At 33.2% G+C, this 18,747-nt stretch overlaps 1 protein-coding gene and 1 non-coding gene across 6 annotated transcripts in view; one reads left to right on the plus strand and one right to left on the minus strand.

Annotated features, from left to right (window-relative positions):
• RALYL (RALY RNA binding protein like) overlaps window positions 1-18,747 on the minus strand; it is a 712,684-nt gene that overhangs the window by 427,474 nt on the left and 266,463 nt on the right. The window lies entirely within an intron of this gene.
• Window positions 1,852-1,984, plus strand: LOC126021170 (small nucleolar RNA SNORA51). The gene has a single exon (XR_007499777.1). It is a non-coding gene; the product is annotated as a small nucleolar RNA SNORA51 (small nucleolar RNA).

Below are 18,747 nucleotides of genomic sequence, written 5' to 3' on the forward strand. Positions count from 1 at the left end.
AATTTTAGAGCTGTAAAGTAGAGGACAAAAACAAGAACCAGGGCATTTTGAAAATAGTTTCCTCTGAATTTAAATTAGTTTTTTCAACTATCTGTGTTTTCATCAGAATAAGCCTCTAAACCCATCTCATTTCTAAATATTGAGGGATTTGATATGTATTTTACTTAAGTGCTTTGGTGATAATTCATGCAGGTAATTAGACATGAAAACATTTAGCTATATTTCTATCACCAAGTTTATAGAAGTAATGCAGAATGGTAGAGAAATCACACATGTTGCAATCATTTCCCATATACAAAGTATTTGTACCATGAAAATAGCTGCCTTGAAAGCGAAGTTATAAATCATTTCATGATAAATTATTTCTTGTTACTCTACCTTGCACAGATGCTAACATTTCAATCATTCCTTCTCTATAAATGCTGTTTTGGTTCCAATATTATTGCAAACAGAGTTAATGTTTCATAATCCCATGCCATAAACATCTTTTTTCTGCTAAATTCACAGTCAGGATAAAAGAAAAAAAGAAGCACTAGGCTTCAACACTTTCCTCTGATAGTAAATCACTTATATTTATATTTACGAGCCTGACTAAAAAAATTGGGTTTCCTTTTCTATTTCTCATTAACATAGTTCCTTAAATAAATTATGATTAACTAAACTTCGGCACCTAAATCTTTGTATATAAGCGTAGTGAAGAAGTTACTTGCATCTATTTCATAAAAGTGTAGTCTGATTATTAAACGCTGCTGCTATTCGATATGTTTCTGCTACTCAATTCTGTCCTAGCTCAATGCATTCATAACTATATGTAAATATCGCACCTGGCTGTGTTCCAATTAAACAATTGAATACTACTAGCAAGCAAGACTTAACCAGAGACTATGTTTTTATGGAACTTTATCCTTGCTTTACTGAAAAAAAATAAAATAAATCAAAACTGGGAAATAATTTTACAGTTTAAATATGGCTTTTTTGTTTCTTTGTTTTAGTTTTTCGTCTTTGTTTTTGCATCATACCAATGGTGCTCAGGGTTTACTCCTGGCTATGTGCTCAGAAATTGCTCCTGGCTTGGGGACCATATGGGTAATCAGGGATAGAACCCAGGTCTGTCCTGAGTTAGCCACGTGCAAGGCAAACGCCCTACCACAATGCTATCACTCTGGCCCCAATCAGGGCACTTTTTTTTTTTTTTTTGGAAACAGCCCAAAGTAATAGTACATCAAATAAGATGCATTCTATTCATGTTACCAACATGACTTCCATCCTGAGTTTTAACCCCACAGTCACTCCAGAAAGGGAAGTGAGAGTTTTGAATTCAGAGTCAAAAGTATAACCCCATATTCATCCATGTATAGGAAAATTTCATGACTTCATCTCTTCTGATGGCTGCATAATATTCCATTGTGTATATGTACCATAGTTTCTTTCTTTCTTCTATTATGCTGAGTGAAATAAGTCAGTGGGAGAGAGATAAACACAGAATGGTCTCACTCATCTATGGGTTCTGAGAAAAATGAAAAACATTTGTGTAATGATTCTCAGAGACAAAAATAGAGGAGGACTGGAGGGTCCAGCTCCTGACATGAAGCTCACCATGGGGATCGTTTAGTGCAGTCACAGAAATGATTACACTGAGAACTATCATAAAAAAATGTGACTGAATGAGGGAAGTAGAAAGCCTATCTAGAGTACAGGCCAGTGTAGGGTGGGGAGGAAGGACACTTGGGATATTGGTCATGGGAATGTTGCACTATTGAAGGATATATATATATATATATATATATATATATATATATATATATATATATATATATATATATATATTTAAAAAAAGAAAAGAAGAGTTAAGGCCTACTAATTCTTACCACAGGCTGTGTTCTTTACACTGACTGTATAGAAAAAGGCGGTACAGTAAATGTACCTCATCTACACCTCAACCCAGGCCCTTTTCCTGGTCTGTGTTGTGAATTGGGGGACAAAAAAAGAGTATAAACCCTGTGCATTTCCAGGTTGGCCCCCAAATAAAAACATAAAAACAAAAAAACTAACCAGTTTCTGGGTGTATATTATGCACTGACGAGTCATTCAATATATAGTATCCCAGTTTTTGTACTCTGAAAACAATTCTATTAGATAAAGTACATTTTTCTCATTTTTTGTTACTATTACACAGAACTCTATAGCATACCAAGTGTGACATATTGAAATCAGTTTCCCTCCACACAGGTTATAATACCCTGAGTACCCGTAAAAATAGTTTTTATGGGAAAATTCTATATCCAGTTGAATCTATATGACTACTTCATAATTTAAAAAATACACTTGTATCAATTTTTTCACAAGAAAAAATAATATTTGGTTTTATTTAACATCAAAAGCAAACTAAGTTGTACTATAGCAAATTCAAGTTCTGTACAAGAGAGGAAAGGAAACCCCCACCAAAATTAAAAAGAAAATTACAAAAGAGAAGAAACTATCTGCATTCCATGCATGTCCAAAGAAGGGATAATAATCAAGATATATAAACAATAAATATACTCCTTAGAAAACATTTCTGATTAAAAAATAATAAGATCTGGAGCCCAAGAGATAGGACAGGGGTAGAAACTTTGCCATGGACATGTCAGAACATGGTCCAGTCTCCGGCACTACATTTTATGTATATTTACGTATACATATGTATACACATATATACATATACATATACATCAGGTCCTGTCAGTAGTGATTCCTACGTGTAGAGACAAGACTAAGCCCAGAGAACAACTGGGCATGTCCCCAAAACAAAACAAAACAAATCAGCAAAAAGCTAAATAAAATTTTTCCCAAAGAAAGCATACAAACCATTACCTTGTAAATTTATAGATTCTTAAAAGTGGTCAGGGCGCTAATCATGCAGACAGAGTATTTGTCTAACATGTATTGAACAGGGGTGCAATTCACACACCCCAAATAAGTCCCAGAGACTGGAAGTAACCATGAACACAAAGCCAGGATTAAGATCTGAGCACAGCCCCAGGTGTGGCCTTCCAAAAAACAAGAAATTAAGGTGCTCAACAGCACTAATCATTATGAAAATGTGAGTCAACACCACACTTGTGAGAAGACCAATTTTTAACAAGCAAGATATAGCAAATGTTGGAACAAATATACTGTTGGTGAATATTGGTTCAACCAACAATGCACAATACCCAAGACCAATAAACTGGTAATTCTTCCATGATTAATGTAGAGAACACAACCATAGATGAATAAGAGAATGCTGTATATTTAATAAGTACAATATATATATATTTAAAATTGTGCCATCTGTGACAACATCGAAGGACAGACTTGATTCAATACCTAAGACCAATAAACTGGTAATTCTTCCATGATTAATGTAGAGAACACAACCATAGATGAATAAGAGAATGCTGTATATTTAATAAGTGCAATATATATATATATATATATATATATTTAAAATTGTGCCATCTGTGACAACATCGAAGGACAGACTTGATTCAATACCTAAGACCAATAAACTGGTAATTCTTCCATGATTAATGTAGAGAACACAACCATAGATGAATAAGAGAATGCTGTATATTTAATAAGTGCAATGTATATATATATATATATATATATATTTAAAATTGTGCCATCTGTGACAACATCAAAGGACAGGCTTGATGGAATTATAAATGAAATAAGGCAGATAAATAAAGCCAAATGGTGTAAGTTTTCACTATAAAAAATGAAGGATATTAAAATTAGGAAAATGAACAAAGACTAAACTCATAGCTACAAATGAGGTAACAAACTGAGTTGGGAGATTAGTACATTGGGTTTTGTGTTATAAACAATATAAAGCATTTTATGTCTCTTTGGATGCTAATATAAATTATTAATTATAAAAATGATCAGACTTAAACACCAAATCCAAAGCCAATGACAACACAATCGATACCCAATCTACAACAAGCTAGACACAGAGGGGACCATTTATACTAACACCCCGAGGACAAAGGAGGGGGATATGGGATGCATGCTGGGAAAGGGGTGAGAGATGACAACATTAATGGTGGGAATGCCCCTGATTCAATGTCACTATGTACCAAAAATATTACTGTGAAAGATTTGTTATCCACCTTGGTCAACATTAAAATTATTATTAAAAAAGCTAGAAATTGAGCTTCCATATGACCTAGCAATACCCTTCTCAGGGATAGACCCCAGCAACTCAAAAACACAATACAAAATTGCCCTCTGCACTCCTATGTTCATTACAGTACTATTTACAATAGACAGAATCTGAAAACAACCCAGGTGCCCAACAACAGATGAGTGGCTAAAGAAATGGGAATATCTAGACAATGGAATAGTATGTAGCTGTTAGAAAAAAAAATAAAGCCATGACATTTGCTTATACATCGATGACATGGACATTATTTTGCTGAGTGAAATGAATCAGAGAAAAAGGAATAGAATAATCTCACTAACTTGTGAGATATTAAAAAAAAAGATAGTATGATAATAATGCACAAAGACATTACAGATAAGCATCAGGAGGTCTGGCTCATGGTAGAAAGTTTGCCATAAAGAGCAATAGATGCAGTAGAGAAGGGTCTACTATAAATGATAATTGAAACTAATAACTTAGACAAGAACTCGCCGCTGAAGGGGGATAAAGTGACATGCAAGGCATCTTTCTATTAACAATGGTGCAAATCACAGTGTCAAAATGAAAGAAAGACAGAAAAAGCGACAGAGAGAGGGAGAAAGAGAGAGAAGCAAATTGCCTACCTTAGAACAGGCAGACGTTGGGTGCGGGGAGAAAGGGAAATGAGAGACATTGATGTTTGGAAGGGTGCACTGGTGAAGGGTGGTGTACTTTCTATGACTGAAACCCAACAATGAGTAATTTTGTAACCATGGTGCTTTTTTTCCTTTTTTTTTCTTCTTTATTTGAACATCTTGATTACATAAATGATTGTGATTAGGTTTCAGTCATCTAAAGAACACCCCCTTCACCAGTGCAACATTCCCATCACCAGTGTCCCCAATCTCCCTCCATCCCACCCCACCCCCATCTGACTCCAGACAGGCTTTCCAGTTCCCTCATTCATTCACATGATTATGGTAGTTCTCTGTGTAGTTATTTCTATAACTGCACTCACCACTCTTTGTGGTGAGCTTCAAGGAGTGAGCTGGTGTTCCAGCCCTCCTCTCATTGTCTCTGAGGATTGTTACAAAAATGACTTTTATTTTTCTTAAAACCCATAGATGAGTGAGACTATTCTGCGTCTCTCTCTCCCTCTGACTTATTTCACTCAGCACTAACTATGGTGCTTAAATAAAGAATATTTATTTCAAAAGTTTGATGGTTTGGAATGGATAGTATGAACCTACGTCAGATAGTTAATCATGTGGCTTCAACATTTATGAGACTAGAATGATTGTTATAAAAATAAAGAAACATTTATTTCACTTAGGTAATTCTATACAGCTATGTGGCATTTGGTGAATTTGTTGATTTTCTTGCATTTATTATTCAAATTCAATTATCTTGCATTTCATTCAAACTTAAAGTAATCGAAGTTTAATTAATTTTATGTATACCACATTCTATATCACACTTTAAATAGAAACGAATAGCTTTAAAATTATTAACAGATGCAAACTGAAGTTCATATTGACTGTAGATATATCAAAATTAATTAAAGCAAGATTTTTAAACATCTGGAGAATTTTAAACAGGAAAATCTATTGTTCCTAGTGTTACAGAGAATCAAAATGTAATTTATATGTATATTCATATAAGCATTTTTAATATAATTTAGCATTTTAACTATCTACAATTTTAGTGCACATTTCTTTTATTTATTCATATTAATGACATGTATAATAGTCAATAAATATTTCAGTGCTAATTTTTTATATGATTAAACCATATACTAATTATTTTTATACTATAATTTAGTGTAATGTATACAGACTTACATATTTATCTGTATATTTATATACTATATGTATATTTATTAAAAAGATATTCATATAAATGAGTATGCTATGAACATATACTTATATAAATATGCATTACACATTCTATTTTACAAAATATAATATTTACATCTTGTACATAGAAGTAAAGTCTTAAACAAAAATGTATTTTGGATGTCAAATAATTATGCATTTTATTGCCAGCTGCCAAGTTGAGGAGAGATAGAAGATGTGTAATTTTACTCATTTAGGATAATAGTTATTAATCATCAATTGTTTTTAGTTTTCTGGGGCCACACCCAGTGAAGCTCAGGGTTGCTCCTAGCTATGCACTGAGAAATCACTCCTGGCTTGGGGGATCATATGGGACTCTGGGAATTGAACTGAGGTCCATCCTGGGTCAGCCGCAAAGCAAAGGCCTTACGGCTGTGCTATTGCTCAAGCCTTAATTGTTATTAGTTTTAATTAAGTACTGAATATAATTTACTTGATAAAATAAACTCTATAAAGATTTTTTGAGACCACTATAGTATGTAAAATAAAGAATTTGAGGACCATGAAAACTCTGAACCTAATGCAAAAATAGATAATAAAATGGTAATGGATGAAAGTATTAACTGTGTTGGCTTTGAGAATGGGCATAGAATGGATATATTTTTAGGTAAACCCATTCAATATTTTGCATTAAAGTAAGAGCAAAGTTAAGAAAACATTTTGTACTGAATTGGTTGAAAGTATGAATTGTGAGGTAGAGATAAAGCCATGTAAAGGCAAATTCTGTATATGTGCTAGATTCTGATATCACTTGGGTTCTTGATCATCAATTGCAGCCTTGGATGGACCTGAGTATTGGCCAAGCAATAGTACAAAGGACTCCTAGCATATCATGCTGGCTGAGATATTCCTAGTACACAGGGCTTAGCATAAAACCACATCCTTAATCATTGTGATGACCTCCTTGCCTCACCAAGCCTAGTAAACACCAGATTTCTTGGAAGGATCTCTATCTATCCTGAATGCTACTAGGGAGAATCCTCTTACAACTACGGAAATAATTTACTGAAATAATTGTAAAGAGTACAAATTTGGTAAGCATATCAAAAATTTAACTTGGAGTGTATTAAGTTAATATTTCTGTTTACAACATGAGATGATGTTGAGAAGTCAGTTTATTATGGACTAGAATGTGTGGAACATTAAGAAAAAAGTGTAAGCTTTATATAGAAATATAATGATTACTAGAACATAGAGGAAATTAGTTTCACGGAGTTCTGAGCGCATAGCCAGGAGTAACCCCTGAGCGTCAATGGGTGTGCCCCCCAAAATAAAACAAATACAAAAGAACAGACAATACAGAATTCATGATGAAACACTACCATTTAACACTACACAGTACCAATTATGAAGTTTACATAAAAATGAAAAAAGGCAAAATTATTAAAGATGACCAAACTAGATAGTAGAACATCCAACAGAGAACATGGGAAAGACACCATGTCAATAATTCTTCACAATAAATGATATAGTGCCTGAAAAAAATCTGGTATAGAGTTTATAAGAAGTGCTCAATAACAATAGTCATTGATATTAATAACTATAAAATATATAAGTAGAAATATGTTTAATAGGTTGAGCTTCAATATTCATAGATTTTTGAATAAACTAACTGGTCTCCTTTTATAGTTAGTCAGTTTCAAAGTAAAATGCATGTATCACTTTAAATAACTATGACTTAGTTGTTTTATTCATTTTTCATATTTAAGTAATAATTTTAGTATATTTGCAGAATAGAATAAATATTAATGCATAAAATAATTTAACTCTGCACTTAAATAAGGAAAGGTATATTTTCCCTTTACTCATCACATATTTGAAACTTTTCTAGTAGAACACTATTAAGCAACTCATAATCCTTTATATTTACCCTAAATATACTTTATTTATACTTTATGTTATACTTTCCTGGTTTTGCTTATATTCTTTCTCCTACCTGGTGTCCCTATACTTTATGAGTAATTTATTTTCTGAATAGCACATTCTGAATTATTAACACCCTCTTTGGTTATCTATAGCATTGTAAATATGTCTGCATTGTGTTGCAGTGTAATTGTCTATATTACATTTTTTATACATTTATTTTTTCTTTAAGAATTCTAAGAATATAACCTTTTCTGTTTCATTTCATCATTCCTAACATTAAACTTTATTTATGGCAGAAAAAAATACTCAATACAGATTGAATTTATTATATATAACTTGTTTTATTTCTAAGATGTCATCTACTACCCAAAAAGAGTCAAGTCAATAACAGTTTTTAGAAAAGATAAGCTGCATTAAACCTATATCAAGTTTCAAATGCATCTTAAAATCAGAATAAAATGGGAAAATAATTTACATCTCTGAACTTATATAATTTAGAAGTCTATTCAATAATGAATGTAAAACCATTAAGACAGCAGCAGAAAACAGATAAAAACAATGAATAAAATATAATAAAATCCTAAAATTGAAATCACACGTTCTTTCTTGGAACAGCATATAAAAAGCAGCTTTTGTTTAGAAATTATGTCAATTCCAATACACTACATTTTATTTCTTAGTGGATTTGCCAAAAACAAGATAACATCTATCTGTTCTTTGATGATGATCACTTCTTTCCCAATTAATCATTCTTCATCACATTGCATTTCCCATCTTTGAAATGATGCATTCACTCAATTATATAACTTTAGAATTTTGCTTAAGGACAAAGACATCTTATTTCAGTGATTTGCAATCATTTGTGTTATTATTAAATAAAGTATAAAGGACTGTTAAGGTGACAGTAAAATATTCAGAATATTAGCATCTTCAGAAAGTTATTTCTTAGTCATAGCCTCATGACGTGATTGAACAAAACATCTCAGAAATCTCCAATGACCTCTCTTGGGTGCAGCAATTCATATTCTACATCTCAAGGTGGGGATGAAAAATTTATAGTAAAGTCTAGTTTTTGATAATCTGATGTTCAGTTTCCAGAGAAAAAAATTGATAAAAATCTACTCTTCTAGAGAATCAAACCAGAATTATACCAACTAATGTAGTACGAAAAGTAGAAGGGGAAAAAAAGAATAACATTTAGAAGCAACACTGAAAATGCAGCTAGAAATTGGAACAAATAAATGCCTTGAATATGAATTCTAGATATCTTTGAAATATTTAATTTTTGTATGTTTAAAATAGTATATCCACACTATGTAGTCACATAATTATATTTCACATAAGAAATTTTAGAAATTGCAAACATTCAGACATAATAAAGTGTCTTGCAAATACAAGCACATAACCTATTTTTCAGTGTGTCTACTTGGTATTTTCTTTTTTGAGGGGAGAAACACACCCAGTGACGCTTAGGGTTTACTCCTGACTATGCCTTCAGAAATTGTTTCTGGCTTGGGGGACCATTTGGGATGCCAAATGGGAATCTAACCGCTGTCAGTGCTGCATGTGCTAGGCAGAGACCTTACCAGTTGTGCCACTGCTCCAGCACCCTACTTGGTATTTTCTTTTATTATTAGTGAATCAGTGACCTACCAGGATATCATTATTTGTGATGAACAACAAATAAATGTTATTAAATACATACTACTACACAATAATTTTTTTTTTCGGGCCACACACATTGGATGCTCAGTGGTTACTCCTGGCTAAGCGCTCAGAAATTGCCCCCTGGTTTGGGGGGGATCCAACCGTAGTCCTTCCTTGGCTTGTGCTTGCAAGGCAGACACCTTACCTCTAGTGCTATCTCGCCGGCCCCAATAAATTATTTTTATAATAAAATTATTTTCAAGATAAGAAAGTTAGAGGAAATATTCTATATGCACAAACATCTCCCTATAATTATAAAAAAGTTCAAAAGTAGGTCCTATGAGCAACTAATATAAAACATATACCTTTACATAGACAGAACTTTGCTGAACACATCTGTGGTCTCTGAGCCTCTTTGTAATACTTATTTTTAACAATTTATGTATATTTAACAAGTATTTAAACAATTTAAACAATTATTGAACCATTTTTTTATTTTAATAAGTGTTAAATAAATGTTAAAATAAAATAGAATTAGGTATTAATTGAAAATAACCCATTAATAAATAAATTACCAATTTTCTACATAGAAATATGCTATGCAAACTTTCTGTGTAATGTATACATATTTCTAGATAAAAATTAAAATAAAATTTATTTTTATTTTTTCCAAATTTAAAATTAATAATTTACCTGCTTAAATAATCTAGAATTAATCATCATTAGGAGGGTTATATTTTTATACATTTACATAATAACACCCAAGTAAGCTATAAGGTATTTCCATCATACAAAAATATTCTCTTGTCAATTCCCTGTCAAAACCCACATTTCAGCCTCAGGCAATCTTTTTATATTCTATCTCCATAAATTAGTTTTACTTTTCTAGGTCATCATACAAATAGAATGCAGTATAAATTGTTTTGTTTTAGCTTCTTATTCTTTGCATAATAACTGCAATCCATGTTGCTAGATGCATCAGTGATTCTTTATACTTTTATTATTGTAAGTAGTCTGTTACATGAATTTATTACTACCCTTTTCTATTCAACTGTTGTATCTATTCTTTTGTAAATAAATATTGGGTTATTTCTAGGCTTTGCTGATTAAATTAAAAATTTTATAAACATTAATTCAGTGACTTTTAGATAAAAGTCAAAATGAGTATATAAGAAAATGTTCCCAATCTAGTACTGGAATCCTATCAAAAGTCTACAGTTAATATCTTCATAATGGTACACAATCACTCTTCTTTCCCTGAAGGTAAAGAACCAAGTGAAGAAAGACATTTGATACTATTACTTCCAATTAACACTGGGCTTTCTAGCTATGCAATATTTGAAGAGGGTTAAGGAGGCAAAAATGATTGAAAATAATGGAATTTCAGGCTATTATTAGGAGATAAAATTATTAGCTGTTTAAATATCCTTGTTAATGCTTCCCCAAATCTAGAAAACAGTTACTTTAGTTTTTTAACATAATAAAACATAATCAATGTCCCAAACTCTTTCTTTCTGTAGAATTTAGTGAACACTCAGAAAATGAGAATAAAAATATAGGGGGGTGGATGTAATTTCTAGAAACCATACATATCTTCAGAATACTTCATTGAGTTAAAATTGACCCAAAGACTTTACATATATATTTTACATAAATTAACACATTTGAAGTTTCACAAAGATGGAATATGAGGAAGCTTTTATAGAATGTTAATAGCACAAGCATACTTTCTGCTTATTTGAAAATAGAACTCTCTTTTGTTCTTCATAATAATTGGCTATTATAAGAAAACATGTATTCTGTAACAAGTACATTAGGAGTTCTGTAAGCTTGACTTCTCTTAAACACAGTAACAGTTTTAAAACATTAAAAATATGAAATATTTAATTTACTCTGTGCCTTTGTCCTGAGCATCTTTATTTTACTAGCTCCACACTTTATAAGGCCATTCATCAACTGAAGAAGAAACTAATTATAATTGGGATTATTACATCTACCTTGAGCACATTTTCACTGCTGTGCTTTATTGCTCAGAATCAGTCATCTGTAGGGACATAAAAGTCATTTCTGTTATTACTTGTTCTTCAAGATTCTACTAGTATCTCTAAAAAAAAAAAAAACAGATTTTCTTTCCCAGTAATTAATACCTCCTGCTCTTTTTATTTTGAACTCATCTATCAGCCTATTTTTGGACTTTCTTCTCTCATAACTTTTTGGCTTTTCTTGCATTCTCCTAAATTACCTTTATATATATTTTTTAATTCTACAGAGAAGTTTCTTTCACCAAATTTTTAAGCGATCTGCTTTTCTTATTCAATCCAATTTAGGATGTGCACAGTTCTTAATTAAACAGCCAAAGGCACTCATCAAGGCTTGCTTCTAAACAAAGATTCCTAAAGGAATCTTGTAGACAGCACTTCAAGTCAGACTTCACCCCTTCACTGAGGCAAGATCATTAGAATCACAAAAGTACAGTCATCCTCCAAACTATTAAGCCATTTATGTTTCCTTTAGATAATACAATGAGTCATACCCATGAGTTATTCACCAAGTGCAGCTTTTCATTTCATATTTTCCAGTTATTCATAATGTTCTGACTTTGAAATTGCGTTAGATATTTACCTTGGAGCAGTTAGAATTATAATATTGTCTATGTTTAGCTTTCATAAAATGAGTAGTCCAAGTGATGCCTCTATATTATACAAAAATAGGAATAATGAGTCAAGAACTGGGTCAAAGGTCTTTTACTGCAATGACATTAGACTTAAGTAGGTGAGACTGCCCTCTAAATTTGCTGGATCATTCCCAAACAGGGGCTATAGCCTAAGAAGTAACTGAGAATGGGATAATTTCCATTTGTTTGCTTAAAGAATGCGGATATCCTAGAGATACTTTTTGTCTTAAAGGGTAGATCATGGAATAGATTAAATACGTTCAATTGTCAAAGACAATTAAATTTTCAAATATTGTTTTTAAAATACTATTACATTTAACAGAAAGTACATGTCCCAGGGACTGGAGCGATGCTGCAGCGGTAGGGCATTTGCCTTGCACGCAGCTGACCTAGGACTGACCTCTCGAGGTTTGATCCCCAGGCATCCCATATAGTCCCCCAAGCCAGGAGCAATTGATTTCAGAGCACATAGCCAGAAGTAATCCCTCAAAATCACCTGGTGTGGCCCCAAATCCAAAAAACAAAAAAAGAAAGAAAGTACTTATCCCAAATGCTAATTGCGTTCACAATTTGACAATAAACATTGGAAAAAGATAAAACTCAAATGATCTTTGTGGCTCTTTGTTACTGTTTATGCTTTCTTTAGAATATTGGTCTATGTACTACTTAGATCACTCAGATTTCAATTTCACATTGGATGAATTGACCCAAAGACTTCACATATGTAATTTATATAAATTAACAGATTTAAAGTATTTGCCAACTTCAATAACAATATTTTATAACAAGGTGCTTAGAAAACCATCTAAGATGCCAGGGATCAAATATTAGTCAACTGCATACAAGGTAGGACTATCCCTGCTGTCCTACCTTTCCTGCTTTCAATATTTTTGTTGTTCATAAAATTTTATGCCACATGCAGCACTGCATCCTGAACTGCCATTCAATTTGTGCAAAATCCTTGGAATTCGTCCTGTATTTCCTAAGTGTTTGAAAGGATACTACCCAACCCAAAAAGTTGGAATCAAACATTTCTTTCAGCAGATTTAGCGCACATTCTATGTTTCCAAAATATGACTACAATTTTATGGAAGAAAAGCTTAATAGATTTAATTCTAAATTCCAAAAAGGAACTTATTTTTTTGTGTATTTAGTTACTATGTAAGTTTTGTATCTAATGATGATCTGATGTTGAATCATTTAAGTATTTCAGGAAAAGGAGGGCATAGTAATTTTGAGTGATTTAGGAATGCTTCATAAAGTAATTTATAAAGGTTTATGAGATTAAGGGAAATTCACTTGAGCTGTTCAGAGTCCTGGTAGTAACACATGTTTCAGAGGTAATAGGGAAATGAAGATCATGGAGCAGGAGTTGAGTATAACATTTGAGTAGAAAGTCATGTGGGATGCTTGTGTGGTGTGTGTGTTTGTGTGTGTGTGTGTGTGTGAGAGACAGACAGACAGACAGACAGACAGACAGACAGACAGACAGACAGACAGACAGACAGATGATAGAAGAGAGAGACCCAGAGCAGGCATGAAAGTGCAAAGACAATTTTAAAAAATTTTGATGCATGACCAAGGGCCTTGGTGTACTCATTATAATGAATCCAGGACTTTTTAAATTTGAGTTCCACAGAAATTGTTGTTATCCCTAGAAATTTTGATTCGTCTGATTTAGAGTCTGGCATCTATATTAACATTTTGCATTCAATTTTGACAGAATTATTATTATTGAATTATTCATTGAATACACTTTAACATCCAATCTCCTAGTACCTCGTAGCAACTTTAAGGAACAATCAAAACAAATTTTGCTGATAAATTTTGTTGAGATTTATTCTTACAAGAAAGATGTAATATAAAAGCAATAGAGGCAAGACTGCTGTGACAATAAACTATAAATATGACCAAGGGTATCCTAAAGCGTTACAATTTTTATCTGTTCAGAAATGTATGTAATTTACAAATAATCCTTTAGTGATTTTCCCCATATACTGTGATATTTCTGTCAGTTCTCAAATGGGGTCTCTGAAACCATAATTTGAGCATACAGGTGGGTTTGAAATAGTGTTGGGCACCTCAGATTTATTCTAACCTTTTACATTCTCTAGTGAGTGCACTCCATTATTTAATCATTTAAATTTATGATTATATAGAGAATGACTATTTATGTACCGTATAGTACTTTGATAGTTTTATAGTATTTGCAAAGTGGTTATCATGTTATCTTTATGGATATTTGGTTAGATTCTCTTTCAGTTTCTTATGTCTTTTAATCATTAATCTGTCAGTGCACACATTTTTTTTCTACCATTTGGCAAAAAATTCAAAACTAGAGACAATATTTTCACCTCTTTTTTGTTGTCTGTTTTTGAGTCCCACCCAATTGTGCTTAGGTATTACTCCTGATCTTGCAACCAGGAATTACTTCTGTCAGTGCTTAGGGCATCATTGCCAGTGATCGAACCTGGGTCAGCAGCATGTAAGGCAAGTGCCCCACTTCCCATACTGTCCCTCTGGACCTCATTCACCTCTTTAACAGGATGTATTTGTGATATTATTAGTACTAAATCATTATATTTAGGATGGATGTAGAAGTCTACTTCACTAAGGAAAAATATATTTTAAGTAAGTAAAATACAACAAATGTAAATGTCTTGAGTTTTAAACTCATCTTTGTCATTGGATCACTCATTTATATATTATATTTGTGTGTATACATATGTATAGTATCAAAATAATTTTGCTGATACATTTTGAGCTTTTATTCTTAAAAATGTTGGATAAAGGGTATAAAACAATAAACTTAGTTTATTTTCAAAAGACCAAAAATAAATTAAAAAGAGCTAGAGCTACAGTGAATTGAGCACTGCCTTACAACTAGCTGACCTTCGTTCTGTCCCTTGCATTCAGATGCCTCCATTCCTGTCACACCTCTCACCCTGACAAGCTCTAGGAATGTCACTGAGGGCAGTCAGGAGTAATCCCTGAACACCACCAGGCAATGGTCCAAAACACACACACACACAATCACACACACACAAACACACACACATACACCACCCAAAATCCAAGTTCTGTTTATATAACAATCGCCATAATAGTTTTATTTTGGTCCAACACACACACACACACACACACACACACACACACACACACACACACTCACACCACCACCACCACCACCACCACCACCCAAAATCCAAATTCTGTTTATATAGCAATCACCATAATCGTTTTATTTTGTAGGGGAAATTTAATTTAATTTTATATGTCAAATATTAGAAAATCAACACATTATTCTTAAAACACCCCAAACTTATTATTCTCTCCATAAGATGTTTTCCAGTTTCACAAAACAATAACCAAACCAAGAAACACAGCATAATGTTAACAACAACAACAACAAAATAATAGCAAGGACAAAAGTATTAAAATCCTCTTTCTGATACAACAACGTGACCAAATTTGAATGCTAGTGGCATAATATCTATATTTCAGGGGACTTGATTTTGACTAGCAATTGAAGCCTTCTATACTGACAAATCATGTCTGATTGTAATTCTTTGGTGTAGAAGCCTTGCTCTAACATACAATTATAGACAATGAATAGTGAATTAGGAACAAGAAAAAAGAAAAATAAAACAAAGGACACGAATATCTTTCTGATTTAAAGAGGTAGTCTCTGGAAGATGGTGTCACTTTGCCTGTATACTGCTCCACATGACTATTGAGTTTATCACTGGGGAAAACAAGCAGCATTCATATCTGCTGTTCCTCACAACAGGCTTGAAAGCCACCATGTCAGTAAAATATCAAGTTGCCAGCAAGATTTCATGTTGCTACTAAAATTTGAAGTATGCAATTACTTTAATTTTATACCTTTCTTGTTCAGTTCAAAAAATATTTTTTTGGTGACAGGCAAAGAAATCTATACAATCAGTCACACCTTGGCCTTTTAGTCCCATACAGTTCAAGAAAATCACCTGATGCTTTTAATTTCACCTTAAAAGAAAAATAGGACTACAAATATTTTATAGTCATATTTTTTAAAACCTTGGGAATTGTTTTCAACTAGAAAAGATGGATATGTATAACTAAAAAGATAGTATAAGGTTTGAGAGAACTGTACAATATTGGTTATATTTTAAATTCCTTTATCAAATTAAGTGTTTAACATATTATTTATAAAATAATCTTGGTTCTCTAAAATAGCTTATTTGGATTTCACCAAAATTGAAGAATTATTTAAATTTATAAGCAGGAAAGGATCCAACTACAAAGCAGTATGGATAAAATTAAGACTAATATTTGAAGATATATTTGTTATTGTTTGGAGGCCACTCCGGGGATTAGCCGTGGCTCTTCGTTCGGGAATCACTTTCTGGCAGAATCTGGCTGACATATTGGATGCCAGTGGTTGAACTTTTTGTTTTGTTTTTTTTTTTTTATGAAGAGTGAGCACTCTACCATTGTACTATTGCTTTGACTTCAGAATATGTAGAAAATCACTATCCGTATCACAATCAGTATATTCAATCTGTAAAGCATTCCCGAAAGAGATAAACTATAGATATGCATGGCATTTTGGTGATTTACCTGGGTAGACCACAAAAGAAGGGTCAGGTGAGAATATTTGGGAGCAATAAAAAATGTGGGGCGGGGGGAGAGTTTGGGCTTCACATAGCGATGTTCAAGGGTCACTCCTGGCTCTGCTCTCAGATTTCGCTCCTGGCAGGTTCGGGGAACAATATGGGGTGCCAGGAGTCAAATCCAGGCCTGTCCTGGGTGGCCATGTGCTGGGCCAGTGGTCGGCAAGTCACAGCTCGAGAGTCACATGTGGCTCTTTACACTTTTAATGTGGCTCTTCTGTGTGCCGGGCGGCCGCTCCAGGAGTTAGGACTCTGCTCCTAGCCTCTGACAGTGAGCGGCCGTGTGCAGCCCAGTGGCCAGCTCCAAGAATGTAAGATGATACCCAGTATCAACCCTAAACAAAGGTGTTCCCCCAATGTCATCCTTTCTTAAACCTCTTCTTTTGATATGTAAAAGGCCACTGAATATGTACTTTTGTCTCTCTCTCTTGACCTGAAGCCTCTTGGTATTGGGAATTGGTTTTAATAAAGAGGTGTTCTAGCTTTTGGGGCTCAAGGCAGAGAGTACAAGGTAAAAGGCCATGGACTCCATGATCATTCTTTTTTTTTTTCCTTTTTTTTATTATTATCAAAAAAGTTTATTTAGAAATAAAATTTAAAACAATTAATTTTTTTGAATTTGATATAATCATTACACTGTCTTTCATTGAAATATTTTTTTTCTATTTTTTTATTTTTAATTATGAGAACAAAGGTACAAAGAAAGAGGACAAAGTAAAGTTACAGTGGAAGGACAATCACCCATAACATAATTCTCAGAAGTCCCCTTGCTGATATCTTAACTTTGAAAGAACATCAAGATAAATATATATCTTGATGTTCTTCCATGATCATTCTTTCCTGTCTAGCTTGGTTTAATATTTCTTTCCTGCTACCCTGCTTCTTCAGACCAGGTTGGGCGGGATTTAGAAATACAGTGATCTTAAAACACATATTTTATTTTGCACAAGAGTGGGCATCTTCCATGAAGGGATTCTCAACCCAGAGTTTTCTTTTCCGTGGATTCTCATGTACTCAAGATTAAAGTTGTGAGCTAATGCCCTTAAATGCTGTTTTTCATATTGATTATGACTTTCTGCATAATATAAGTGCCAATCAGAAATTTTTTGCAAGAGTGGAAACATTTCAATATCTCCTTCTCAGACACAGCTATCCCAGATCAGATTCTTTTTTGAACACATCTATCTTATGTCTCACTGTAAAAACTACTTGTGAAACTCCCCTGCAGAGAAATATTAAGTTCATAGAGAAAATGAACAGTCTGCCAAATACACAAGCTTAGCTACCCATTCCTTGTCCAACTGGGGCTGTACAAAGTCAGAGTTCTGCTCTCACAGGAACTGCATTACTTCTACCCTCTTGCCAACAAGGCGAGAGAGCACCCTTCCCCTGAACAGCCACTTCACTTCTTCATGGAGAAGATGCTAGTAGTGGGCATCCATACTCTCACCCAGGGTGGTGAATAGCCTGAACTTGATCACAATTTTGAATTTCACAGATTATCTTTACTGTGTCATCTGTCACAGAGTTTAGTTCAGCAGGGAGTTTTTTTATAATCCAGTCTATATAACAATGAGTGGATACAATGTACAGGTATGCAACTTCTGTTTCTTGTGACTACACAAAAACACCGAGCCATACATACACAGTGCATCATCTGTACATATATCAACATATCAGATTATTATTCTGAGTGAAATGAGTCAGAAGGAGAGGTGTAGACACAGCATAATCATTTGTGGCATCTAAGAATAATAAATGACAATATGGTAATAGTATCTAGAGAAAATAGGGATGAGGGACAGGAGGACGAGTCCATGATAGGAAGCTTGCCATAAAAAGTGGTGATTTCAGTTAGAATAG

Source organism: Suncus etruscus, chromosome 10 (assembly GCF_024139225.1).
Source record: "Suncus etruscus isolate mSunEtr1 chromosome 10, mSunEtr1.pri.cur, whole genome shotgun sequence".
In the NCBI taxonomy this organism is placed as follows: Eukaryota; Metazoa; Chordata; class Mammalia; order Eulipotyphla; family Soricidae; genus Suncus; species Suncus etruscus.